Source organism: Pongo abelii, chromosome 13, assembly GCF_028885655.2.
Source record: "Pongo abelii isolate AG06213 chromosome 13, NHGRI_mPonAbe1-v2.0_pri, whole genome shotgun sequence".
Taxonomy (NCBI): domain Eukaryota; kingdom Metazoa; phylum Chordata; class Mammalia; order Primates; family Hominidae; genus Pongo; species Pongo abelii.
This window is the reverse complement of record NC_071998.2, coordinates 25,622,810-25,633,667: the sequence shown is the minus strand read 5'-3', so window position 1 is coordinate 25,633,667 and position 10,858 is coordinate 25,622,810. Positions and strand designations below refer to the sequence as shown.

Genomic DNA, 10,858 nt, shown 5'->3' with positions numbered 1-10,858 from the left:
GTCTGTTTGCAAGGCACCATGCTAAGCACTTTGAATGGATTCTTTCAGTTAATCCTTACAACTATTTGATGGAGGAATCATCGTTATTCTCATTCTGTAAGTAAGGAAAGCAGGTGTAAGCTAATTATCCAAGTTCTCAGCAAGTTAGTGGCAGAAGCAGAATATGATCGGTGAGAGTCTGACTCCAGAGCCTATACTCTGAAGTTCTGCACCACACTGATAGTGCCTGGCAGTGGTCAGGTCAAAGATAGAGGAGGGAAATGAAAGGTGCTGCAGCAAGCTGTCTGACACATGCATAAGGACCTGGAAGAAACCCCGTGACTCAGAAAATCTTGCAATGTTTCACAAGAGGCTGGGTTTCCTCATTAGCTGATGGGGACTAGTCTGTGACATATGGATGGCGGCAGTGCCTATGACTCCACCCACAGTTTGTGGCCTGAAGAGTTATAAGCCATATGTATATAATTAAGTGGCTACAGTTCTTATTATAGTGGATGGATTCTGTCAGTGCCATCCGATTCTTTTGTTGTCTTCATTAAAACCCAAGTGAAAGAACACTTCCTAGGGTTTCTACTGAACAGAGTGGACCATGGGTGCTTGCTGACTGAATTGTACCTCCTCAACTGCCTTGCTTCTGTTTTTTATTTTACTTATTTTTATTTCTCCAAATTTGTTATTTATCAGGAGTGACTGAAATACAAAATATAATTGAGTCCCATCATCATCATCATGGAAATGGCTTTAAGAGAAAACTGGTTAGATGAATATTATTGCTTCCCATTTTCAACCAGTAAATAGTTCCCACTGATAAATTGACAGCCAGGAGTCTGTCAGGAATGCTCAAGATATGTTATATAATACAACATGCCTGCTCACAGGGGGAAAAAATCCTAGGAAATAACTTACGTGTACTTTTTGATTTCATCACACAAGACAAGCACAAAAGCACCACTCATGCCTCTGAGGACATTGGACCATGCACCCTTGAAAAAAGCTTTGTCTCCTTCATCACGAGCAATCTTCCTCCAGCAGTCAAGTGTGCCTGTGTACATAATGTCAGTTGCTTTGAGTTCTGACTGCATCATCATGTGGCAGCAAACAGTATCAAATGGATAGGAAGTCAATCCAGCAAATGGAAGGGATGGACTGTGCCATCATCCAGCTGATGACAATGCGAGTGTTCTTGGGATCTGGAAGCATTCCCTTTACAGTGCCATAGATACTGAAGTAGACAGCTTGGTAGATGACAATACCCTGCACAGGCACGTTAAAGCCTTGGTACAGGCCCCTAATCCCATCCGATTTGTAGATCTTAACCAGGCAGTCATCGAGACCTCTGAATCCCCTTTCGCCTCCAGTTCTACCCACATCGGCTGCTAGAAAAGTATGGGCAAAACCAAGAGGGTACACAAAACATAAGTATGTGGCCCCAGCGGCACTGCCCGATTCCAGATTCCCTGCAAAGTCATGCCAAAACTGGGTCTTGTCCACACCACCCAGGAAGATCTGCTTGTTTTTATCTTTGAAGGTGAAGTTGAGAGCCTGGGTGGGGAATTATCTGATGACATTGGCCAGGTTACTGCGCCAGAAGGACAGGACTCCCTGCTCCATGGGAATACGGACCACACAGTCTATAATGCCTTTGTATTGCTTATCTGTGGTGATTTGCTTGCTGGCATGCCGTACCTGCAGGAGCAGCTTGACCCCCTCAATGGGCACTACTGCCATCTTGGGGATGGCCACAGCGACACCACCTGCCAGGAAGTCCTCAGCGAAGGACAGAGTGGTATGTGTCATGTTGAAAGGAAAGAGGAGGCAGGTGGCTAAGGGATGGGACTGGGCTGGGAACTGCCTTTGACTCCGGGGCTGTGGGGTCTGTCTTGCTTTTTGCAGGTTTCAAAGGAACTAAAGCCCTTCCCTTAAAGTAATGCATCATTTGTCTAGGTTCATATCCTAACTCTACCACACCAACTCTGCAACCTCAGGCAAGCTAGCTGACATCTCTGAACCTCAGTTGTTGTTGTTGTTGTTTCTACAGTTTTTTTAATCTATAAAAAGATGAACATTCTTAACTCACAGGAATGAAGAGGAAATGAAAACATTTAGCGAAAGTACTGGCAGAGTAAATACTCAATGAATAGCAACTGCTTGAATTTTTACAAAAACCCTCATCTCTTCCTGAATCATTTATTGATTAATTATTTTTACGTAAGTCCCTTTGACAAACTTTTCCAAGTTCTGTGCTTTTGCTTTGTGTACACATATCCTGACAGGGACACTGACAGACAGAGGACACATGTATATGTTGTTAGACCTGGGCTCACTTTCCCTGCAAAAGCAATGTCTGGAAGATGCCACCCCACCTAGTGCAGTTTGCACAGTGATGCCTACTGTAAGTGAGCCCCAAAGTCTGGAGAGTCAAGCTGTCTCTTTCTCCATGTTCTTTATCTTTTCTATCCAACAAGCAAGATCATGGTTTCTTTTCACATGGCAATAAATAGAAGAAGAAAGTTTCTCCTTCACGTTTTGCCTCCCATTCCTCTGTCATCTGTGCACAGGCTGCCTGGTTCCCTGCATCTCTCTACATGGTGTTATCTTGAGACTCTGTGCATAACAGAGAATGGCAAATCAAATCCACCTCCCAAAGCCACACTGAGGAGTAAAACAAACTCAGATAAAAGGCCATGCCTATTCTGACAAATGAGGAGTGCCAGCCCCATCAGCTAAGGTAAGGCTGAGTGACGCCTTTCTGAAGAAATGTCAGGATTTCATTTTCCAACTTGCCCCCAGTGCATCTCAGGTTGACATCTTTCATGTATTTTTGACATTTACTCATATGAATAAATGGATGTTTGATCTTTCTGGATTTCCTTCTCAGTGACCAAGAAAAGAAAAATGTAAATGCGTCATTTTAAGCCCTCAAACCACTGGTTGTAACTGCAAGACCAATAAGCAAACAGACTTTTTACTCTCTTCTTTAACCGATTGAAATGTTTACCATTTATTATCTCTTATATGTGTAGCTGCAAGATCCCTGCCCTCAAATCTCATGGACAAAGCGATTTCTGAATCTCAGCAATCCTGACATTCGGAGATTGTTGTGGAGAGCCATCTGTGCGTTGTAGGATGTTTGGCAACTCCGTAGCCTCTACCCACTAGCTGCCAGCACCACCCTCTACTCGCATGTGCCAAACAAAAATATTTCCAAACAATGCCAAACATCCAAAGTGGAGCAAAATTGCCCCTGGCTGAAAACCACTAAACTAGATAAACATGTGGGTAAATACCTATAATACAATGAGAAGGTGGTAAAAGATGAGACATATCAAGTGCTACAAAAGGAAAAACTTGCTCCACCAGGGAAGATGAGGAAGACTTCACAGAGGAAATGGCAACTGAGCTAGATTTAAAGCTGTTGTTTTTGAAAATAATTCCTTAATTTGAACTCAAATTAGCCTTCTTACATAACTATTGTCTCTTGGTCTAGGCTTTGGTTAATAGTTGTGTATTAGTTAGTTTTAGATAGTAGTTGTGTAAAAAGGCAAATATGAGTTCAAAATAAGGAGTTATCCCCAGTCTTGGTTTAGACTTTCTCATTTGATTCTTTGAAGTTAATAAATGCAAAACCCAACACTCTACACAAGTATTTCCCAGCTCACACGATACTGTCTGAATTCACTGTTATGGACTCTGGTCTTAAAGGAGAGAAGAATAAGGGAAGAGATAAATGGGTGAGCTTCAGCCACTGTCAATGAATAGGAGGTCAAAGAAGGGAAAGCAAGCACTGGAAACATATCAACAGTATCCTCTATCTCTAAGCAGAAGCATCCATTTTTACATTAAAAACAAAAGTCTGGACAAGAACTTTCACAGTCTGATATCTTCTTCTACTGTGAAATGAGACTAAAGTGAGTTGTAACAGTTGAGCTTTTGATATTTCATTAGTTTAGCCTACTGCATTCAACACTTACCCAGAAGCCCTATACGTGCAACCACTGCTGTTGACCAGTGTTGTTTCCTTTGTTCTCCAGATCTAAACTGTTTGCCCCTCTCCAGGTTAAGAAAAGTTCCAGCTGAAACAACAGGTTCTCACACACTCATTGCTGCAGACCAGTCATGCTAGGCAACCACACATTGTTATTGCCTCATCTCTGCAGAGGTATGTAGGCACCCAGGAGCCCATTTATTTCTCACTGACTTTTAATGCTGATAAACATACAAGTAAGAATGAAGGGACTGGAGAGAAGTAATTCTAGTATGGTAGAGTAAGAACCTCTAAAATTCATTGCTCCATAAAAGCAATAAGAACGCTAGTCCAAAAAAATAGTTAAAATTAAAATGAACTTTCTTAGAGCTCTAAAAATTATCTAAAGGCTTACAAGGATCCAAGAAGCATTTATTCAAGAAAAGTGGCTGAATCTCACTTAGAAAGAGCGAGCTTTGTGGTGTTTGAATTTATCTAGTCTACTCTCCCCAGCACTGTAATAGCCTTGAAAATAGACAGCCTTAGAAACTATAAACACCAGCAGCTTAGCAGCCACCAGAGAGGAAAGAACAGGTTTAGAGCTTCCTAAAATGCCATAGAGAATTGCCACTATTTAACCTACCTGAAAGCTCTCTGGAAAAGCCTTATTCGCATCTAATTAAACTTAAGAACTTCTGCACAGCAAAAGAAACTATTAACAGAGTAAATGGACAACATACAGAATGGGAGAAAATATTTACAAACTATGCATCTGACAAAGGTCTAATATCCAATATCTATAAGGAAATTAAACAAATTAACAAGCAAAAAACAACCCCATTAAAAAGTGGGCACAGAACACGAACAGACACTTTTCAAAAGAAGATTCCATGCAGCCAATAAGCATATAAAGAAACGCTCAATATCACTGATCATTAGAGAAATGCAAATCAAAACCACAATGAGATACTACCTCACACCAATCAGAATTGCTATTACTAAAAAGTCAAAAAATAACAGATGCTGACAAGGTTGCAGAGAAAGGGGAATGCTTATACACTATTGGTGAGAGTGTAAATTAGCTCAATCATTGGGGAAAGGAGTGGCGATTTCTCAAAGAGCTAAAAACAGAACTACCATTCGACCCAGCAATCCCATTACTGAGTATATACCCAAAGGAATATAAATTGTTCTATCCTAAAGACACATGCATGCATATGTTCAATGCAGAACTATTTACAATAGCAAAGATATGGAATCAACCTAAGTGCCCATCAGTAACAGATTGGATAAAGAAAATGTGGTACATATACACTAAGGAATACTATGAAGCCATAAAAAAGAATGAGATGATGTCTTTTGCAGACACATCAATGGAGCTGGAGGCCATTATTCTTAGCAAACTAATGGAGGAACAGAACACCAAATACCGCATGTTCTAACTTATAAGCGGGAACTAAGTGATGAGAACTCATGGACACAAAGAAGGGAACAATAGACACTGAGGCCTACTTGAGGGTGGAGGGTGGGAGGAGCGAAAAGATCAGAAAAAATAATTATCGGGTACTAGGCTTAGTACCTGGGTGACAAAATAATCTGTACAACAAACCCCCATGACATGAGTTTACCTACATAACAAACCTGCACATTTACCCCTGAGCATAAAATAACAGTTAAAAAAAAGAAATGAAAAGCCTCATTCATAGGGTTTCTCTTTATTTGACCTGACTCAGAGTCACTCAATAAGAAAAAATCTATTCTCAGGGCATCTGTCAAAAACAGCCGCAATTGCTTAACATCAAGCTGCCAGAGGCTGTGAAACTAATTCAGTCAAAAAAAAAAAAAAGATGGCCAAAAACCTTGAAACAAAAATCTGGGAATAAAACGTCCATAAGGAGCTTTTAAAAGCTACAAGATATTCCTGGGGATCTAGAAGGCTACACACATAGGCAGGGCCAGGCACATTCCCAGGAAATACCTGAGAAGACCCTAACCTTCCACCCCTGGCTGAGTGGGAGGCTCTGAGCAAGCAGGCAGTGAAAGCTAAGGTAGGGTTGCAAACTGCTAAGCACTGAAACTGTGCCCCAAAGCATATACAGAAGGGTGGAAGATTGATTGGTCAAAGAATTTAAGAAAATCTTCATTCAGTCCTATAGCTGGCCACTAAGCTAATCAAGCAGAGACTTCAGCGCCACATAAAAGTAAACAGAGTATACATAATTAGCTCATAAAATATATTTTTAAAAGAATATTATTTTCAACTAATGGTACAGGGACAACTGGATAGCCAGTCACAGGAAAAGAAGAAAGTGGACCCTACCTCACTCCACCTACAAAATTTTACTCTAATTATCAGAGCTAAGCCTACAAAATGCCTGGAAGGTCGTGATGGTTATTTTATTAACAGGCGTCAACTTGGCTGAATTAAAGGATGCCTAGATAGCCAATGAAACATTATTTCCAGGCATGCCCATGAGGGTGTTCCTGAGGGATACTGGCTGAGTGGAGACTGGCCCTCAGTGTGAGCAGCACCATCCAACCAGCTGGGGCCCCAGATAGAACAAACAGGAAGAGGAAAGGTGAATTTGCCTGCTCTCTCTCTTTCTCCCTCTCTCTCTTTCTCCCTCTCTCTCTCTTTCTCTTTCTCCCTCTCTCTCTCTTTCTCTCTCTCTCTCTCTCTCTTTCTCCCTCTCCCTCCCTTTCTCCCTCTCTCTGTACCCTGTCCTTGAACATCAGAACTCCAGGGTCTCTGGCTCTTGGCCTCTGGGATTCGTACCAGAGGACCCCTGCGTTCTCAGGCCTTTGGCCTTGGACTGAGAGTTACACCACCAGTTTCCCTGGTTCTTCAGCTTGCACATAGCTTATTGTGGGACTTCTCAGCCTCCAAAATTACGTAAGCGAGTTCCCTTAACAAATCCTGTCATGTGTCTGTCTATCTATATCTCTATCTATGTATATCCATATTCTGTGTCTCTAGAGAGCCCTAACACAAAGATCATCATTAACAGCCTGCTGCTGACAGAAATAGTGGCAAGCACCTGGCAGATGGAGTCCTGATGTTTAAAGCAGAAGAATTCACCCTTTCCATAGATGATTCAGCTGCACACAGAACAGGAAATATGTGTCCATACAAAAACCTGTGCACAAGTGTTCGTAGTAGTTTCACTTGTAATAGCCAAAAACAAATAGCCAAAAACAAATAGCCAAAAACAAATAGCCAAAGGTCCATCAGCAGGTAAATGCATAAACTGTGGTGTATCAATACATTAGAACACTACTCAGCAATAAAATAACTAACTACTAATATATGCAACAACATGGATGAATCTCAAAGTAATTCTGCTGAGTAAAAACAGCCAAACAGAAAAAGCACATACTGGATGATCACATTTATATAAAATTCTAGAAAATGCAAACTAGTCTATAGAAAACTGTTTGGAAATTTCTTTAAAAGTTAAACATATACCTACCATATAACCCAGCCATTCCTCTTCTAAAATTAAAACATATGTTTACACAAAGATTTGTGTACAACTATTTATAGCAGCTTTATTTATAATAGTCAAAACCTGACAATAGCCCAAATGTCTATCCACAAGGGAATAAACAATCTGTGGTCTATCCATACAATGGGATACCACTCAGCAATAAACAGGAACACTTGATACACACAGCAATATGGATAAATATCAAAATATTTATGCTGAGTAAAAGAAACCAGACAAAAAGGAGTACTTACTGTATAATTCCATTTATTTTAGATTCTAGAAAATACAAACTAATCTATAGTGACAGTTGATCAGCATTTGCACGAGTTACAATAGCGCCTGTGTCCTGCTGCACCTGTAGATCCATGAGTTAAATAATTGTCATTGTTCTAAGCCAGTGAATTTTAGGACGTTTGTTAGTCAGCTGTAGCAGCTGCAACAGCTCCTTTCCTTCTTCCACATCTCAATGGGGCCCACAAATGAAGTGCTGTAGCCAGGTCAGTACTTCACAAAACCATGAAAGCTAACACCTTAATACCCTTGGATCCCATCAAAGGGTATTTGAGGCTCCCAGGCTGCCCTAAGCTGCCTCAGTCACGTCTACCCACCCAGGATGCCTGGCCCTCACATCAAAATCCTTTCCCAATGCTCTCTTCCCCACCACTGCTTACTGTGTCACTGAATCTTCCCTCCACATTCACCTTTCTGTGTTCCTTTTGACCTGTGGTCACTCCTCCAGAGGTGGAAGCCCAGGAGTTCTGTGGCTCATAGTTTAAAGTGTAAGTTTACTTCAGCTCAAGAATTTGGGTACATTTTAAATGGAGCTTTTTGGAAACAAACACCTTATCCCAGAAATGAATTAGAGCTGGGAAATTCTGGAAAAGAAGGAGACAGGTAAGCCGTTTCCTCCTGCCTTTGATTGAACCACCTGGTCTCCATAGCAATAACCAGACAGCAAAATAGCTACTTCTATACTTTACATTTTATGATTCCAGCTGTTTTGAATTAGAAAGTTTGCACCATTATTGTTGACCAAATAGGTGCAGATTGCTTTGGTTGATTAAGCATCAATGGGTTTATAAAATAACTGAAAACAGTAGAACAGCCAAGTAGCAATTTCACCATCCACAAACTCAGCTTTAAGCAGCTAAGTTTTTTGCCAGTAATAGAATTGGTGCAGTAATTTTTCTCATGGCCTAATGGAGTTCATGTAAATCTTAGGAGATGACTTTCATAAGGAAAGAATGTGGCTAAAGGCACATGGTACACATTGAGTTCTTTGTAGTTTCTTGATACACTATCATTACCACGGCCTTCTCTATAAAACATTCCATGGGCTTTTTGACTGAGCCTCCGCCGCTGAGCTTAGAACTTTAAAATAAGTGTTGCAGTGGAAGCAACAAATAACCTACTACCAGAGTGAAAAAGGAAAAGTTAAATTGCCTAGCACTGTTAGTAAGTTTTTCAGGACTTTCTGCACCTTTTTTTTAAATTCATTTTTGCCAAGAATATAAGTCCCTTTCACATATCTCTGACTACATTGGTTGCCATGGTTTTCTAGCTTTTGCTACTTCTGGAAATAAACAACCCATTAGATTTATGTCATGGTTAATTTGTCCCTTTGCACAACACAGAGGTGATTTGTAGCCTGAAAATCAGCACAAGTTATCCTAAGTCTCCCATGGTGAAAAGCTGGCACCAGGATGTTTTAACTATATATATATATGTGTGTGTGTGTGTGTGTGTGTGTGTATATATATATACAATATGTTATATTACATTATATTATATGTTATAACATGATTTCTAGTTAAGAAGCTGACTTCATGAAAAGACAGGTATTATTTCTAATTAGTATGTCAATTGTACATGCTTCTGGAATTGCTAAATATAGTTTATTTTATTAATCCTTCATACATTTCCAGTGTTATCTGTGTATGAATCCTTTTTTTCACAGAGAATGTAAAAATAAAAATTTGCCTAAATTGTTCCCAAATACCACAAATTCCAAAATGATAGACCCCAAATGACTGAAGATTTTGAAAACCCACTTGAAAGTGGCAAAATTATCCAGGTGTTCTCTTTGGAGGCATATCAACTCTTTCAAGTCACTGAGAACCAGTCTAAAATCTGGAAGCTGTGAGTCTCCCCAAATATCTCAGGCCTACCCCAGTTTAACCTCTAACATCAGCCTCACCCAGTCCAGGGCCCAAAGATAACCCAATCTGAAAGAATATAAATAGCTTCATAACCACTTGCAAAAAAGGAAGTTGGGAAACAGTTTATAATCTCCCAAAGGGCTGGGTCCTATTTTCTATCTAAATTATCTAAAAAACTTCTGAATAAAGGCTCTATTCCCATTTGGTGTCATGGAGAACTGCTGCACAAAAATCTTCATGCTGGGACCTTCTCATCCACATACCCCACTCCCACCCCACCCCACCACCACCACCACCACCATCACCATCTTTAACTCACGTGTACCCTTGCAGAGGGCAGAGGTTCCACTTATTCATCTTTGTATCATCAGCACCTACCACAGAGCCTGGGCATACAAAGCTTTCAAATGTGTTGAAATAAATGGAATTTTTAAATGTGTTGAATGAATCATAACTATATGCCATCCTTAGTTTGCCTGTGACTAGTAATCATAAAGAGAAGTTTAAAAGGTCTAATTAGGTTAGGAGCAAAGGAGTTATTTTAAACTTTTTGAGTTCTATTCCATTTTGTATGAGGAGGGATAATTATGGAGGAAATCACATTCCCAACATAAATTGTGATTAAAAACAATTCTTTCTCCCAGCACTTTGGGAGGCCAAGGTGGGCGAATCACGAGGTCAGGAGATCGAGACCATCCTGGCCAACATGGTGAAACCCCGTCTCTAATAAAAATACAAAAATTATCTGGGCGTGGTGGTGCGAGCCTGTAATCCCAACTACTCAGGAGGCTGAGGCAGGAGAATCGCTTGAACCTGGGAGGCGGAGGTTGCAGTGAGCCGAGATCGCCCCACTGTGCTCCAGCCTGGTGACAGAGCAAGACTCCATCTAAAAAAAAAAAAAAAACCTTTCAGGATTTGTAACTGGAAAGCAAGTTGAACCTAGAAATAAGGACTTGAAAGAAAGAGACAGTGAAAAGAGAGAAGAAAGAAACTCACAAATGACAGCAATATCAATTCCTGGTGACTATCAAGAGCTGATTCAGCCATCGTTCTTCTGATCAACTGAGCATAAACCAGGAAGTTCAGCTGGCAAAAAATAGAGGAAAAAGAGGAGTATGAAAATTCACTTTTCCTAAAGGATATGCATGGGCCTGCAATCAGAACAACTTGAATGTAGCTAAGGAAAGATATTTGAGGGAATAGGTCAATGTGCTTAGCCCAGGCTAAGCCTAGTCAGTCTGATGGAA

The 10,858-nt window shown here is 40.5% G+C and overlaps 1 pseudogene; it reads right to left on the bottom strand.

The window, feature by feature from the left end:
- Window positions 1-389: 389 nt before the first annotated feature.
- Window positions 390-2,087, bottom strand: LOC100939360 (ADP/ATP translocase 2-like; annotated as a pseudogene).
- Window positions 2,088-10,858: the final 8,771 nt, after the last annotated feature.